The sequence below is a fragment of the Anas platyrhynchos genome, chromosome 6 (assembly GCF_047663525.1).
Source record: "Anas platyrhynchos isolate ZD024472 breed Pekin duck chromosome 6, IASCAAS_PekinDuck_T2T, whole genome shotgun sequence".
NCBI lineage: Eukaryota > Metazoa > Chordata > Aves > Anseriformes > Anatidae > Anas > Anas platyrhynchos.
Window position 1 is genome coordinate 32537112 of NC_092592.1, and position 11175 is coordinate 32548286.

Below are 11175 nucleotides of genomic sequence, written 5' to 3' on the forward strand. Positions count from 1 at the left end.
CGACACCAGCTACACCTGCCTCAGAGTGAAGGGAAGGTGAGGGAACATGACAGAGACATGAGTGTGGGTTTCCACAGCCAGGTCAGTGACCACTTCCCCCCCTCTCTCTGTCAAGTGAAAGAAGACAAGAAAATTCCATGATTTGCTTGTACAGCATCTACTGTAAGAGGCCTCATTTTTGTGTGGAGCATTTGGGCACTACCACAAGCCGAATCACAAACGTCAGATTTGTGTTTATCTCCCTTTCCCTTTGATCTTTTCCACACTCTTGTTGCTGATATATTCAGCAAGCTTAGAAACAAAGATTTATTGCAGCTACACGCTTCCATAAATAGCGATTTTATACTTTTAATCAGAACAACTTTTTTTTTTTTTTTTTTTTTTTAATACAACTGTATATCTGGAAGCTAAAGGGAAGGAGAGTAAAATCATTTAGAAAGGCACAGGATGTAGGCATGTGCATGTGTACCTGTCCTCTGTAGTACAGTGTGCAGATCTGAGCACAAAAATGACTGCTCTTCTTGGCAAACATCAGAGTCTTTAGACATTTAAACATTCAGCATGCAGGGGAAGAAAAGGCATGGCAGCTACCAGTTAGCTGGGAGGTTTTGCTTTATTTCTCTCTCTGCTCCTCATGTTTGCGCTTAGAGGAGATGGCTCAGAGGATTCAAACTTCCTTGTGGTAAAAAAAAAAAATCTAAAAAAAAACAATCATCCTTGACTTAGGAACCCAACCTCTCTTCCGGCCAGGAAGTCACAGGTAGAGCAGATCAGTGGGTAAGAGAAACGCTTGCCTTGCCCCCACCCCGACACATCAGAAGTGAAACCTGGGTCAAGTCTTTTCATGTGTTCCTCATAGCTTCTTTAAAATAGTGTTTCCACTGATGCACACCAACGTGATGAACATTTTTCATGTATTATTAATGCGTTTCTTTGTACCATGTTCCAAAAAAGAAAGTTTTGATTTATTCCACACCTTAAACCCAATGTGACAAACTAGTGAGATGGCAGCGGGCTGTCTCTTTCTTTCTCCAAGATTTGAAAACTGAACTTAAAAGTCTGGAATTATACTCAGATGCATTCCACTCTTGTAATATTAACATTTTTTTTATTACTTGAACTATTTTCCCTGTCTCCCTTGACTCCCACAGCAGGGACTCTCACATTATTTCCTGCAGTGTTCCACCCCCACTTTCAGAGACCTGGATTTGAGGAGCTGCCCTACCGTTTATCAAAGCTTTTCCCTTGGTCATCAGAGAGAGTCTTGTCTGGTTTGGGCTCTATGAAATTGTCTGCTTCTACTTTTTTCCTTGCTTTTTCTTCCTCGTCTTTGTATCGAGTTATCTGTTCACAGCTGAGTAATCTCAGTAGAACTGCGGGGATGGAGATCTTCTTGCCTTGCGTCAAAGATACAGAACTTTTTTCAGCTGAGCCAGGGATTGGCGATACGGACAGGTATTTATAAGTGCACACACAAAGTAGGTATGAGGTGTCCGCTGTGGCAATTCCTGTGCAATATTGTATTGATCATATATACCTCTGACCTCTTTTTCTGCCCTCTAACCGTAATGCTCGCCTCCACCAAGACTAACTACTTCCAGCCTTCTTTACTGCTCAGTGCCTCTTAAGCAGCAGCCTTCTTTCTGGGAAAACAAAATAAAACAAAGCAGAACCAACCAAACCCCCCACACCACTCAGATAAGGAAATCCTTTGTTTCATTTCTCCAAGCTGTAGGATTTTCTCCTGAACCAGAGCTGTACAATTCATAATACCCTTTCTTAGATGAGTTAACATGTTAAAAGCTAAATATATTGTAAAAGAAGTTAAATCATCACCATATTTATCCCATAGAATTTGGGGAAATATTTGTCTCAGAAAAGAGAAAAAACTTGATTTTAAACCCAAGCTAGACTATGAGATAATAGAATTTAAATTGTCAGTGTTATGCACAGAAAAAGTCACAGCTATTTCCCAGTGAAACCATTGATACCAAATTTGTAGACTGACTTCAGCATCAGCAGGTATTTTAAGTATATAATGTTAATATAGGTGATCCAACCACAGAATGGGGTGACACAACTCTAAACAGATGTTTTAATTAGACTTGCTTGGGGGTTAAATTCTTTGTGTTTGTTCATGCCTTTTCTCTCACAATGTAGAGCTTCTGTACTGCCTGCACTTTACTTCTTAAGCTCTTTAAAAATACTTCTCTGTGCAATCTTTTTTGTAGTGCAGTGACTTCACATATGTAGAAATTGTTGGTTGTTCATAATCATGTCCATTTGCATGATGGTGTTGTGAGCAGAAGCTTCTCAGAATAGAAATGAGTCTTGCCTTCCTGGGAGTTTGGAAATCATCTAGCCCAAATCAGCATCTATGATAAAGTTGCTGACACCAGTGATACAGATGGTTATTATTTATTTATGTTCCTATGACTGGGTAATAGAGTTCTCTCACCTGATGATAATAGAAATATTTTTTACAGCAACATTATATATATGAGTACAGATGATGGGGACATTTTAAACTTCACAAATCAGTTCTATTAATATTTGTTTGAGAGATCTAAGTCTGCTTTCTCTGTATTTGTCTTTCTGTTATTTGCTTTTTTTTTTTCCAGCTTTTTTGTTTGTTTGTTTTTGCCAAACACTATTGTCACATTAAAAAAAAAAAAATCTGCTGCATTTTTATGTTGAGGCCTTTTCTGAGTGCATGCATTTGTGGGGAACCTAATCACTTTCTGTGGTTTCTTCCGCTGATGACTGTAATCACAAAACCAATGATGTTTGCATGAAATCCTCAGCTTTTTACCAAAAAATAAATAAAATAAAATAAAATAAAATAAAATAAAATAAAATAAAATAAAATAAAATAAAATCTTTGAATGCTAAAGTCAACGTAATGAAACAAAATCAAGAGAAAACTAGACAATCTGCTAATGAGGCAGAGAAAAGGAAAGCCATACAAGCTATACACCAAACCAAGATTTACCAGCCCATCTTAAACCACCCTTACCAGTGGGTTGTTTTGAGACTGTTTTGATAATGGTTACAGAACACTAAAGCTGTAAGGTGTTAATGTACATTTTGTAAACAGAAAAAGTAGGCAAATCCATAGAATAAATTAAACATATTTTTTCCCCACTTCTTTTGCCTGCCAGCATAACTACGCCCATACTGTGCTGAAAAAAAGGTTTTTCACAGATTTGTGATCTTAACTGTTGAATCTATATTTATGAGTTTCCATGATGTTTCAGTAATAATAAGATTATTAATGTCTCTTTTTCTTAGTATGAGGCACTAAAGCAATCAATGCATAAAACTCAACCGCCTGTAACAGTAACTGGTTCATTAGCAGGGACTGCTGTACAGACTGTGGTGAGCATTAAGGAATATGCATTTATTTTTAGCTGGCCCTCAATATCGTGTGCAAATTCAGCATGGGAAAAGGGAATGGAACTTATAAACTCCTCATAAACAATCAACAATCCCAGAATGGTGTCATTCAAACATCTCACACCTTTTTTTCTAGTCTTGCACCCTAAGGTGCTGATAAAAAAATAACAACATCAATACCACGAGTCCTAAGGCAAACCCAAAGGTGGACAGCATTTTGTCTAGTTCCCATTTCCACAGTTTTTTGATGAGAATATTATGTTGTGCTCCTTTGGAATAGTCATCTTCAGACACACCTTCTTCAAGTTGAATTCTGCTTTCTCTTGAGTGTCTCTTTTTCATTCAGGTGAGAGCAGGACAAATGAAGGCCTAAGTCTGGTGACACCCATATCCTTTCAAGGGGACTTGGTGATCATTGGTGGCCTCACCAAGGTCAGGCAGGCTGAATTCATTGCTCCCATCAGACCTCATCACCATGAGGGACAGAGATGACATGGTGCTGAATGTGTCACTTCGACTAGGGCAGGGTGTGAACATATTCAGTTTTTTAACTTTATTTAATCAAACTGGAAAAGTCCTTGCTCAACTGAAGAGCTTGCAACAGCATGTGAAAGTGACAGCTAGGGAAAATGCCATCATTAGGAACGTTTCTGTAGTGTCTATGGGTCTCCATCAGCAGGCAGACTTGCTGAAGCAATGCACGCAGTATTTTCAGATTAATACAAAGTGTGTATGAGTGGCCTTTGTAAGTTTGCTGTGTGTTCAGGGAAAGCTCAAACTGAGGATCTGACCTGAATTTGGAATTGAGTGGTCCTCCCAGTTAAGTAAAAGCTCTTTTTCATGACATGAATCCATTTATTAGGCGAACCAAAAACCCCATAAGCAGACAGTTTTAGGATTTCAAAGTGCCTTCATACAGGTTCTGGGAAACAACTTGCAAAACATGCAGGAATTTATACAGAGATGTTTAATAAATCAAAGCGACACTTACAACAATGAACATCACTCAGTTTAGGTGATTAGTTCTTTACAGTCATTAGGATTGGAGACCAGAGTGTGTGGACTAGTCTCTTTTTATAGATGATTGATGGGATGAGAGAGATCAGAAACAATATTGTAGACAACAGATGAACAGAGAATATTAAAAAAGCAATGGGGGGAGGATTGAAGCCCTGCTGAAAGATTAAAGAATAGAAAGAAGTACAAATGAGCAAATCAATTATTGTGTGAAGATTTCTAGGATGTTGTTTAATTCATATTGGCCTGTTCTATATTTAGTTTCCTCACAGTTTCTTTTTTTATTGATGTTTCTTTTAGTTCCCTCTCTGGAATCTGATTCTAAGATGCATCATTGAATGATCCTTTGAGGGGAAATGTTACAAAATGAGACCCAATCTAGCAAACATCTTCTGACATGAGCCATCTTCCCTTAACTAAGCAAAATTCAATGATGCTGTTTCCGACCATGGTAATCGCTCAAAGAAGCAGAAAGTTTGCAAGTGTGGGCCACGGAGCATGCATCTGCCTAGGGAGGCAAGGGCCAGGGCAGACAGGGAAGAGCTAGCTTCAGACATACTTTTTCCTCTCACCAAAACTGATGTTCCCTGTGGGGTATTTTAGGACTGGGTTGAAGGATGGTCACAGAGACAGGCAGAGCAAAGTGGGCTGTGAGCCGAGTGTGAGGATTAAGCTGGGAATATGTCTGGGGATGGGTGTTGGTGTGGAGGAACCTTTGTGATTAGGGGAAGCACCATGGGAGAGGAAAGAAAAAAAAAAAAAAAAAAAAAGGAAATAAATACTCCTTTAAAAATTAGTACACTGTAAGCACAGACCACAAACTCTAAAATAATGTAACCGTGTTCCTGCACTTACTTTGAGATGTCATTAGAGATCCAAGTCCAGACTGCACAGGAATCCTACCTTGGAGCACATTTGAATTGACTTTAATGATAAATTGTTCAGTTTTGCAACGCTTAGCTTAGGGATGGTTATAACATCACTGTAATTACCTTTAAGGTAAACACTGATACATGCTGACACCTATACCTGCACCTCAACGTTCAACATTTGCAGTGAATATTTAGGGGCCTGTCTAAAAATACTCTATGCAAAGTGCTGCTTCCCACACAAAATGTTAACTTCTTCACAAAGAAGTTCTTTTTGATTAATGAATAGCCTGCTTGCAAGGTATCTCATAGATATGTGGTGGTGACTCCTAGTTCAGCTCTTCAGGAGACCACGAGACACCACAAGAGAAGTGCCAACCAGGAACTCCATGTTACCAGCAATGTAACATTAGGAGAGGAAGAACTTTGCTGCTGCCACGAACCACTGTGATGGCTGACTCATACCAAAGCTTTCCAACCTTAAAAATGTTTCGTTTTGTTTAGACTCTGAAGCAGAAAAACCACATAGCCTTTCCAGCGACCAGAGCATCTCACTCCTGTGGCTTTCACTGGTCTGGCTCAGGGACAGGAAATCCCTTAGGACTTGCTTACAATTCCAGTGACTAATTTATAACCTATTTGTCCCACAGTTATCAGTCTGGAACTAACATTTAGCATTGCTTCTCAAGAGACAGTTTTCTTATCCTTGACAGTCTTATAAAAACCATGATCAATTTTATTTCCAGTTGCCATTGCTACACGGTGAAAAATGCAAGCAGTGCTGTGCTGCTTCTTTTATAAGCTTGGGAGACTTAAAATTAAAAAAAAAAAAAAAAAAAAAAAAAAAAAAAAAAGCCTTGTTTAACTTCAACTATGTAAAAAATGATCTTGACGTGTGGATCAGTGTCCATAGAAAAATTGTTTCTCAGAAAGAAAATCCAGGGATAAAGCAGATCTGGGATGATGGATCAAAAAGAGGAATTGCAGCCTGGGGAAGCTGGGATTGAAAAGAAATCAAGATCCAACCAAATTGGCCCTGCTCATCATGCTAGGCCAGCCAAGTTAAACATGAAGCCAAGATAAACATGACATAAGTATTAGAGCTGCTAGGTATTTCATCACCACCTACATGAGGTATGAGGACCAAGGAGGTAAGGCAGGGGCTCCAACTGTGCGCTGCTTCAGCTGTGCATCCGCTCAGATGGCTAACTCTTATGTGTAGTATTAAGCATTCGTAATTAAATTAAAACTAGGAGGGGAAAAAAAAAAAAAAAAAAGGATATTCTTATTCAGAGTTCTGCACAAGGAAATGTAAACACCTAAGAATAATAATGTAGATGGATGGCTCTTACTCAAGCAAGATTTGTTGACTCTCTCAGAACTGCAAAGCAGTGCTCATAACAGCTGTGCACAGTTGCACCTGAAATGATTTGTCTCTGTTATTTTATCTATCATTTAGACAATTAATAACATAGTATGCTAAATTATTCTGCCAAAGAGTTCCCAAATATTTAGGATGTATATTATTCCATGACCTCCCGTTGGATTCCCAACAGGAAACAGATGATATCCCACTGTCCCATTGAACATGCCTGACTCCTGTTTAAAGCAGCAGCACTGCAGTGAATAAAGAAGAAAAAAATATGTCAAAAAGTTAAAGTAATTATTTTAAGGCATGTCTTTTGGAGGCTTTTTTTTTTTAACCAGGTGTTGCTTAGTTTGTGCTTGCCTCTAAATGCATGAAAAATAGTATGGAGGTCAGCTCTCATTAGGTTTTTGCTTCTTCAGCAAGAAAAAAGTATTTGCCATAATGTTCATTATATTTATCTTGTTGTTGTGGGATTGTAGAAATAAATTAGTACTGTGGCTGGTGTCATCATGAGATGACGAGAGGAGAAAAGATGTGGTTGCTGGCTGAAGTGGCACCAAGATGTATGCCAGAGCTTGCTGCTATGCGTGGCCCGATGGCTTTACAACCTTGGGTGCCTGGGCAAATCGGTGCCTTTCTCAGTACAGACAGGACATGGAGAGTCCCTGGAGGTCCATGCACCTCTGCTTACTTTGTTTCTTGCCCTTTCCATGCAGGCTATGGCCAAGGACCACCTCAGCTGTTGTGCCCTGCCCACAGCAGCTGGTATGTGCCACAGGAATACCGTGTGAGGAGGTGGCAGAGTTTCCTACCTTCAGCTGATTTGCTTGCTAGTATCTGAGGTGTTTTGGGCTCAAAAACCCAAAGGCTGCACCTTTCAGAAAACCTCTCCTTCCCCCCAGAACACCAGGGTGATGTTGTTGGCTCGTGCCAGCTCTCCTCAGCTCCCACAGCATGGACCAGGCCTGACACTGCATCCATCTCCCTGTCAGAGATCCCCTTACAGGGGCATGGCTTGTCCAAATTCCCTCGGACTGGCATCCCCTGAAGGACCCGTGGAGCCTGTGAAGGCAGCATTTGTAACCGGAGCACAGTAACTATATTAGCTCTACCTTTCCAGAGTGAAAATAATCTGTTTTAGGGTGGTTGAACAGAATTTGGCCCTTGGGATTCATAGCCTAGGCAGGTTAAAGTGAGAGCTGCGCACATTAAATGCAGACTTTGAGGTAGGCCATCGCATCTTTCCTAAAATGATGTTACCCTACGGTCACATTTTGTTTGTTTTTAATACTCCATAAATTTATGGCAGGAGCTTTGATGCATGTTTTTCAGCTTGAAAGCAAAACTGCCTTTCTTCGTCCACCGCTTTACAGTTTTAATGCTTTTAGCAGGCAGCTTCAAGACACAAAAATAGGCTCACAGAGCTGTGCAGCTAACAAGAATATCCGGAGCTGTTACAGGAAAGATTTAAAAGAACACCCAAGAGGCAGAAAGGGACAGAAAACCTCATGGCCAGGGCATACCCAGTCTTAGGCTGGGGGCAGGAATAAAGTTCCTGTGTGGCAGGTTGTTCTTCAAGGTCTTAGTGCCACATCAGTGTCAGAGAAGTTGTGGGGCACGGTGTGCACCTCTGGAGCCAGATTGCCTCTCCTCCTAACTTGCCAAGCCTTGCTCTGTGTTTGAGTTTGTGTAAAGCCTTTGAAGTATTAGGGGTGGGTTATAGCAGCAGGGACAAGGGAAGTGTCTTCTTTCACGTCCAACAGAACTTTCTGCTGCCTGCACTTATTCTGGTTTTTGTTTGTTTGCTTGTCTTTAAATTTTTACTCTGCTTTTGATCTGAGCCCAAGAATTGAAACCATCACTGGGAATTTGCTGCTAGAGAGAATTATGAAACAAAATGCAACCGCAACACTTTAAATGTTGATTTAAGTGGTGTCTAGACCTCATGCTGGCTTTCTGCACCAAGATGAGTTTCACAAAGAGAATACCCCTCCTCCCCTTCCCAGAGTTGATATTAAAAGTCAGTTCCCGATACTCTTGCTTAGCTCTGGTTCTTCTGTATAAAGAGGAATAATAGGGCTCCTGCTTTCTTATTTTCATTTGCAGTTTGAAAAAGGCTTTTGTTTAAGGGAAGTGGAGGGAACACTAAAAAGGTAGCATGAACATATATACAGATTTTGAGTTATTAGGTTAATTGAAGAAAGCCACGAAATGGTAGCAGTGGAAAGGCCAAAGCCAAAGCATTGATTTGCATACTCCACAGCATTGCTGCTGGGTCTAAAGAAAGTCCTTCTTAGCTGACCCTCCTAGAGACTTGGTCATGCTCCTGTGGGCACTGTGTTGGTGCCTGATGCAGGCAAGTATTTCTAGAACCACTGTTTGTATTGAAGTTGATTATTAAATGTTTTTATTTTTCCTTTACCTTAGGAATTTTCACTCTCCAGTGACAACTGCAGTGATTTGTTCCTTCAAGTGTTAATAGCTGTATTTGCAGTAACCATACCTAATGCCATAATAATCCGCACACACATGCATATCCAGCACAGCATGTTGTTCATTCATTCTCTTCTGCTTTATGTTGCAAGATGAAGAGCTATTAGCCAGGAAAGGTTGGAAATGCTTTCCAAAGTCAGAATTTGATGGCTATGCATGGTGGCAAAAAAATGTCCAAGTAAATATCTTTACACTGGAAATTCTTATTTTAGTGAGGGAAAAAAAAAAAAAAAAAAAAAAAAAAAAAAAGATTGACGAAGTCCTGTTTCTGGTATTTATTTTGGCAACAGAATTATTCAACCATTATAGAGCATACTACTCAGTAGTAATTCCAAATAAATCACTGAGAGTATAGTCCTTTAGGTTACTCTTTTCTTACTTTTATACTAGACACCACAGCCAAGAAAAGGCACCTCTTGTGCCTGGAGCTGTTCATTAACATAGGAAAAAAAAATAAACCAGAAGAGTTTGTTGTCTAAACAGGTAACTCATAGGGAAAAGAGAAGGTGTTGCCACCCACACTCTTCAGGTGGGAAGCAAAGGAATACTGAGAGTACATGATTTGTTTGAGGTAGTATAGAGGACTGCAGAAACCCTCCAGTCCACCACACTTCTCTTCCAGCATTTTAAGCAGTTTCCACCTATTCATTTTCAATTTATAAGGATTGGTCAGTTCCTCTCTACATTTTTCTCCGTATCTTTAGTTCGAAGCCACCTAAGCTGTCACAGAGAAGCACTTCATGTCTGATGAGCAAGACAGCATCACTCAAATGGGTTTGGGGATGTGGGAAAGGGTCTACTCCAAGAAAAAGAACTGGACCCAAACCCTTCACTGCCTTTGAAGCCTCCTACTGTGCAGAGCAACATACTTTATGTACCTGCCATGCCCTGAAAAGATTGGCCATATCCTTGCGGACAAGGAAAGCAAGGGGGTATAAGCAGGTTAAAAACTTTAAGAATCAAAATGTCTCCAAAGCTGCTTTTAAGTTTCTTAAAGCTTCCTAGTGAGAAGACATTACCACACGTAGGAAAAAGAAAGGAGTTTCACTCATTTAAACTTTAATCCATCTTCTGAAATTGGTAGACGTTATGACCAGGTTTGCCTTTGCATGGGGTCTGGCATGAGGACCCCTTTTCCAACAGTGACAGAATGAAAAGGATGGGTAAGATTTCTGCACTGGGCAAAAATCTCCCAGGAACAAAGAGCCAGTGGCATCTCTGTCACTTGTGTCTTACTCTGGAGGTTTATGTGGCACAAAAGGATATAAGCAAGCATTGTGCTAACCCTCTGCACATGGACAGGTTTCACTCAGCAGCTTGAGAAGGTCAATTAAGTGTTAAAAAGCACCCAGGATAACAAGTTTAGATTACTAGGTGCATGTAATGTTTTTTACATATCATGAGCTGTGCACTAGGGCATATCTAAATAAAATGCATAGGAAATAGCATCACGCAAATATGATCTACATTTTTTCTTGATCAAAGAGGCTGAGGGAAAAAAATAATTAAAAAGTAAAAGCCTTATGCAATGAGATTTAAAAGAAAACTTTGGAGGCTGACAAGACGCATCTGGCACAACTTCAAAGTCCATCAAAGTACATATAATCAATGTTTGTCAATAGCAGTTTTGCATCCTTTAATTTATCTTTCATGGATATAAAGCACGATGTTATTAGGATCCAGTCCATACCTTAATTCTGTTTGAGATTTGATGAATCAGGGCTCTATTAAAATTCAGTGCAAATCAGCTTACTCAAGGACACATTACATAAAGTTGTGCATTATCTAACTCCTTTCATCTTGCTGTCTTTCTAACTAGTTAAAGAATCTGGAATCCCTCAAACCTGAATGTGTGGCCACCAACATACTAAATCTCAAACACGTTTTGCTTGTAGGCACCTGCTTAAATTATGCACGTGTGGCATAATTATCATACTTAAATTCTTTGTTTATTTCCTGATGTATGAAAACCACCTCATGATGCTCAGGCTCCAAAGTGAGCAAACATCAGAAAGAGGGTTCCCTGGCATC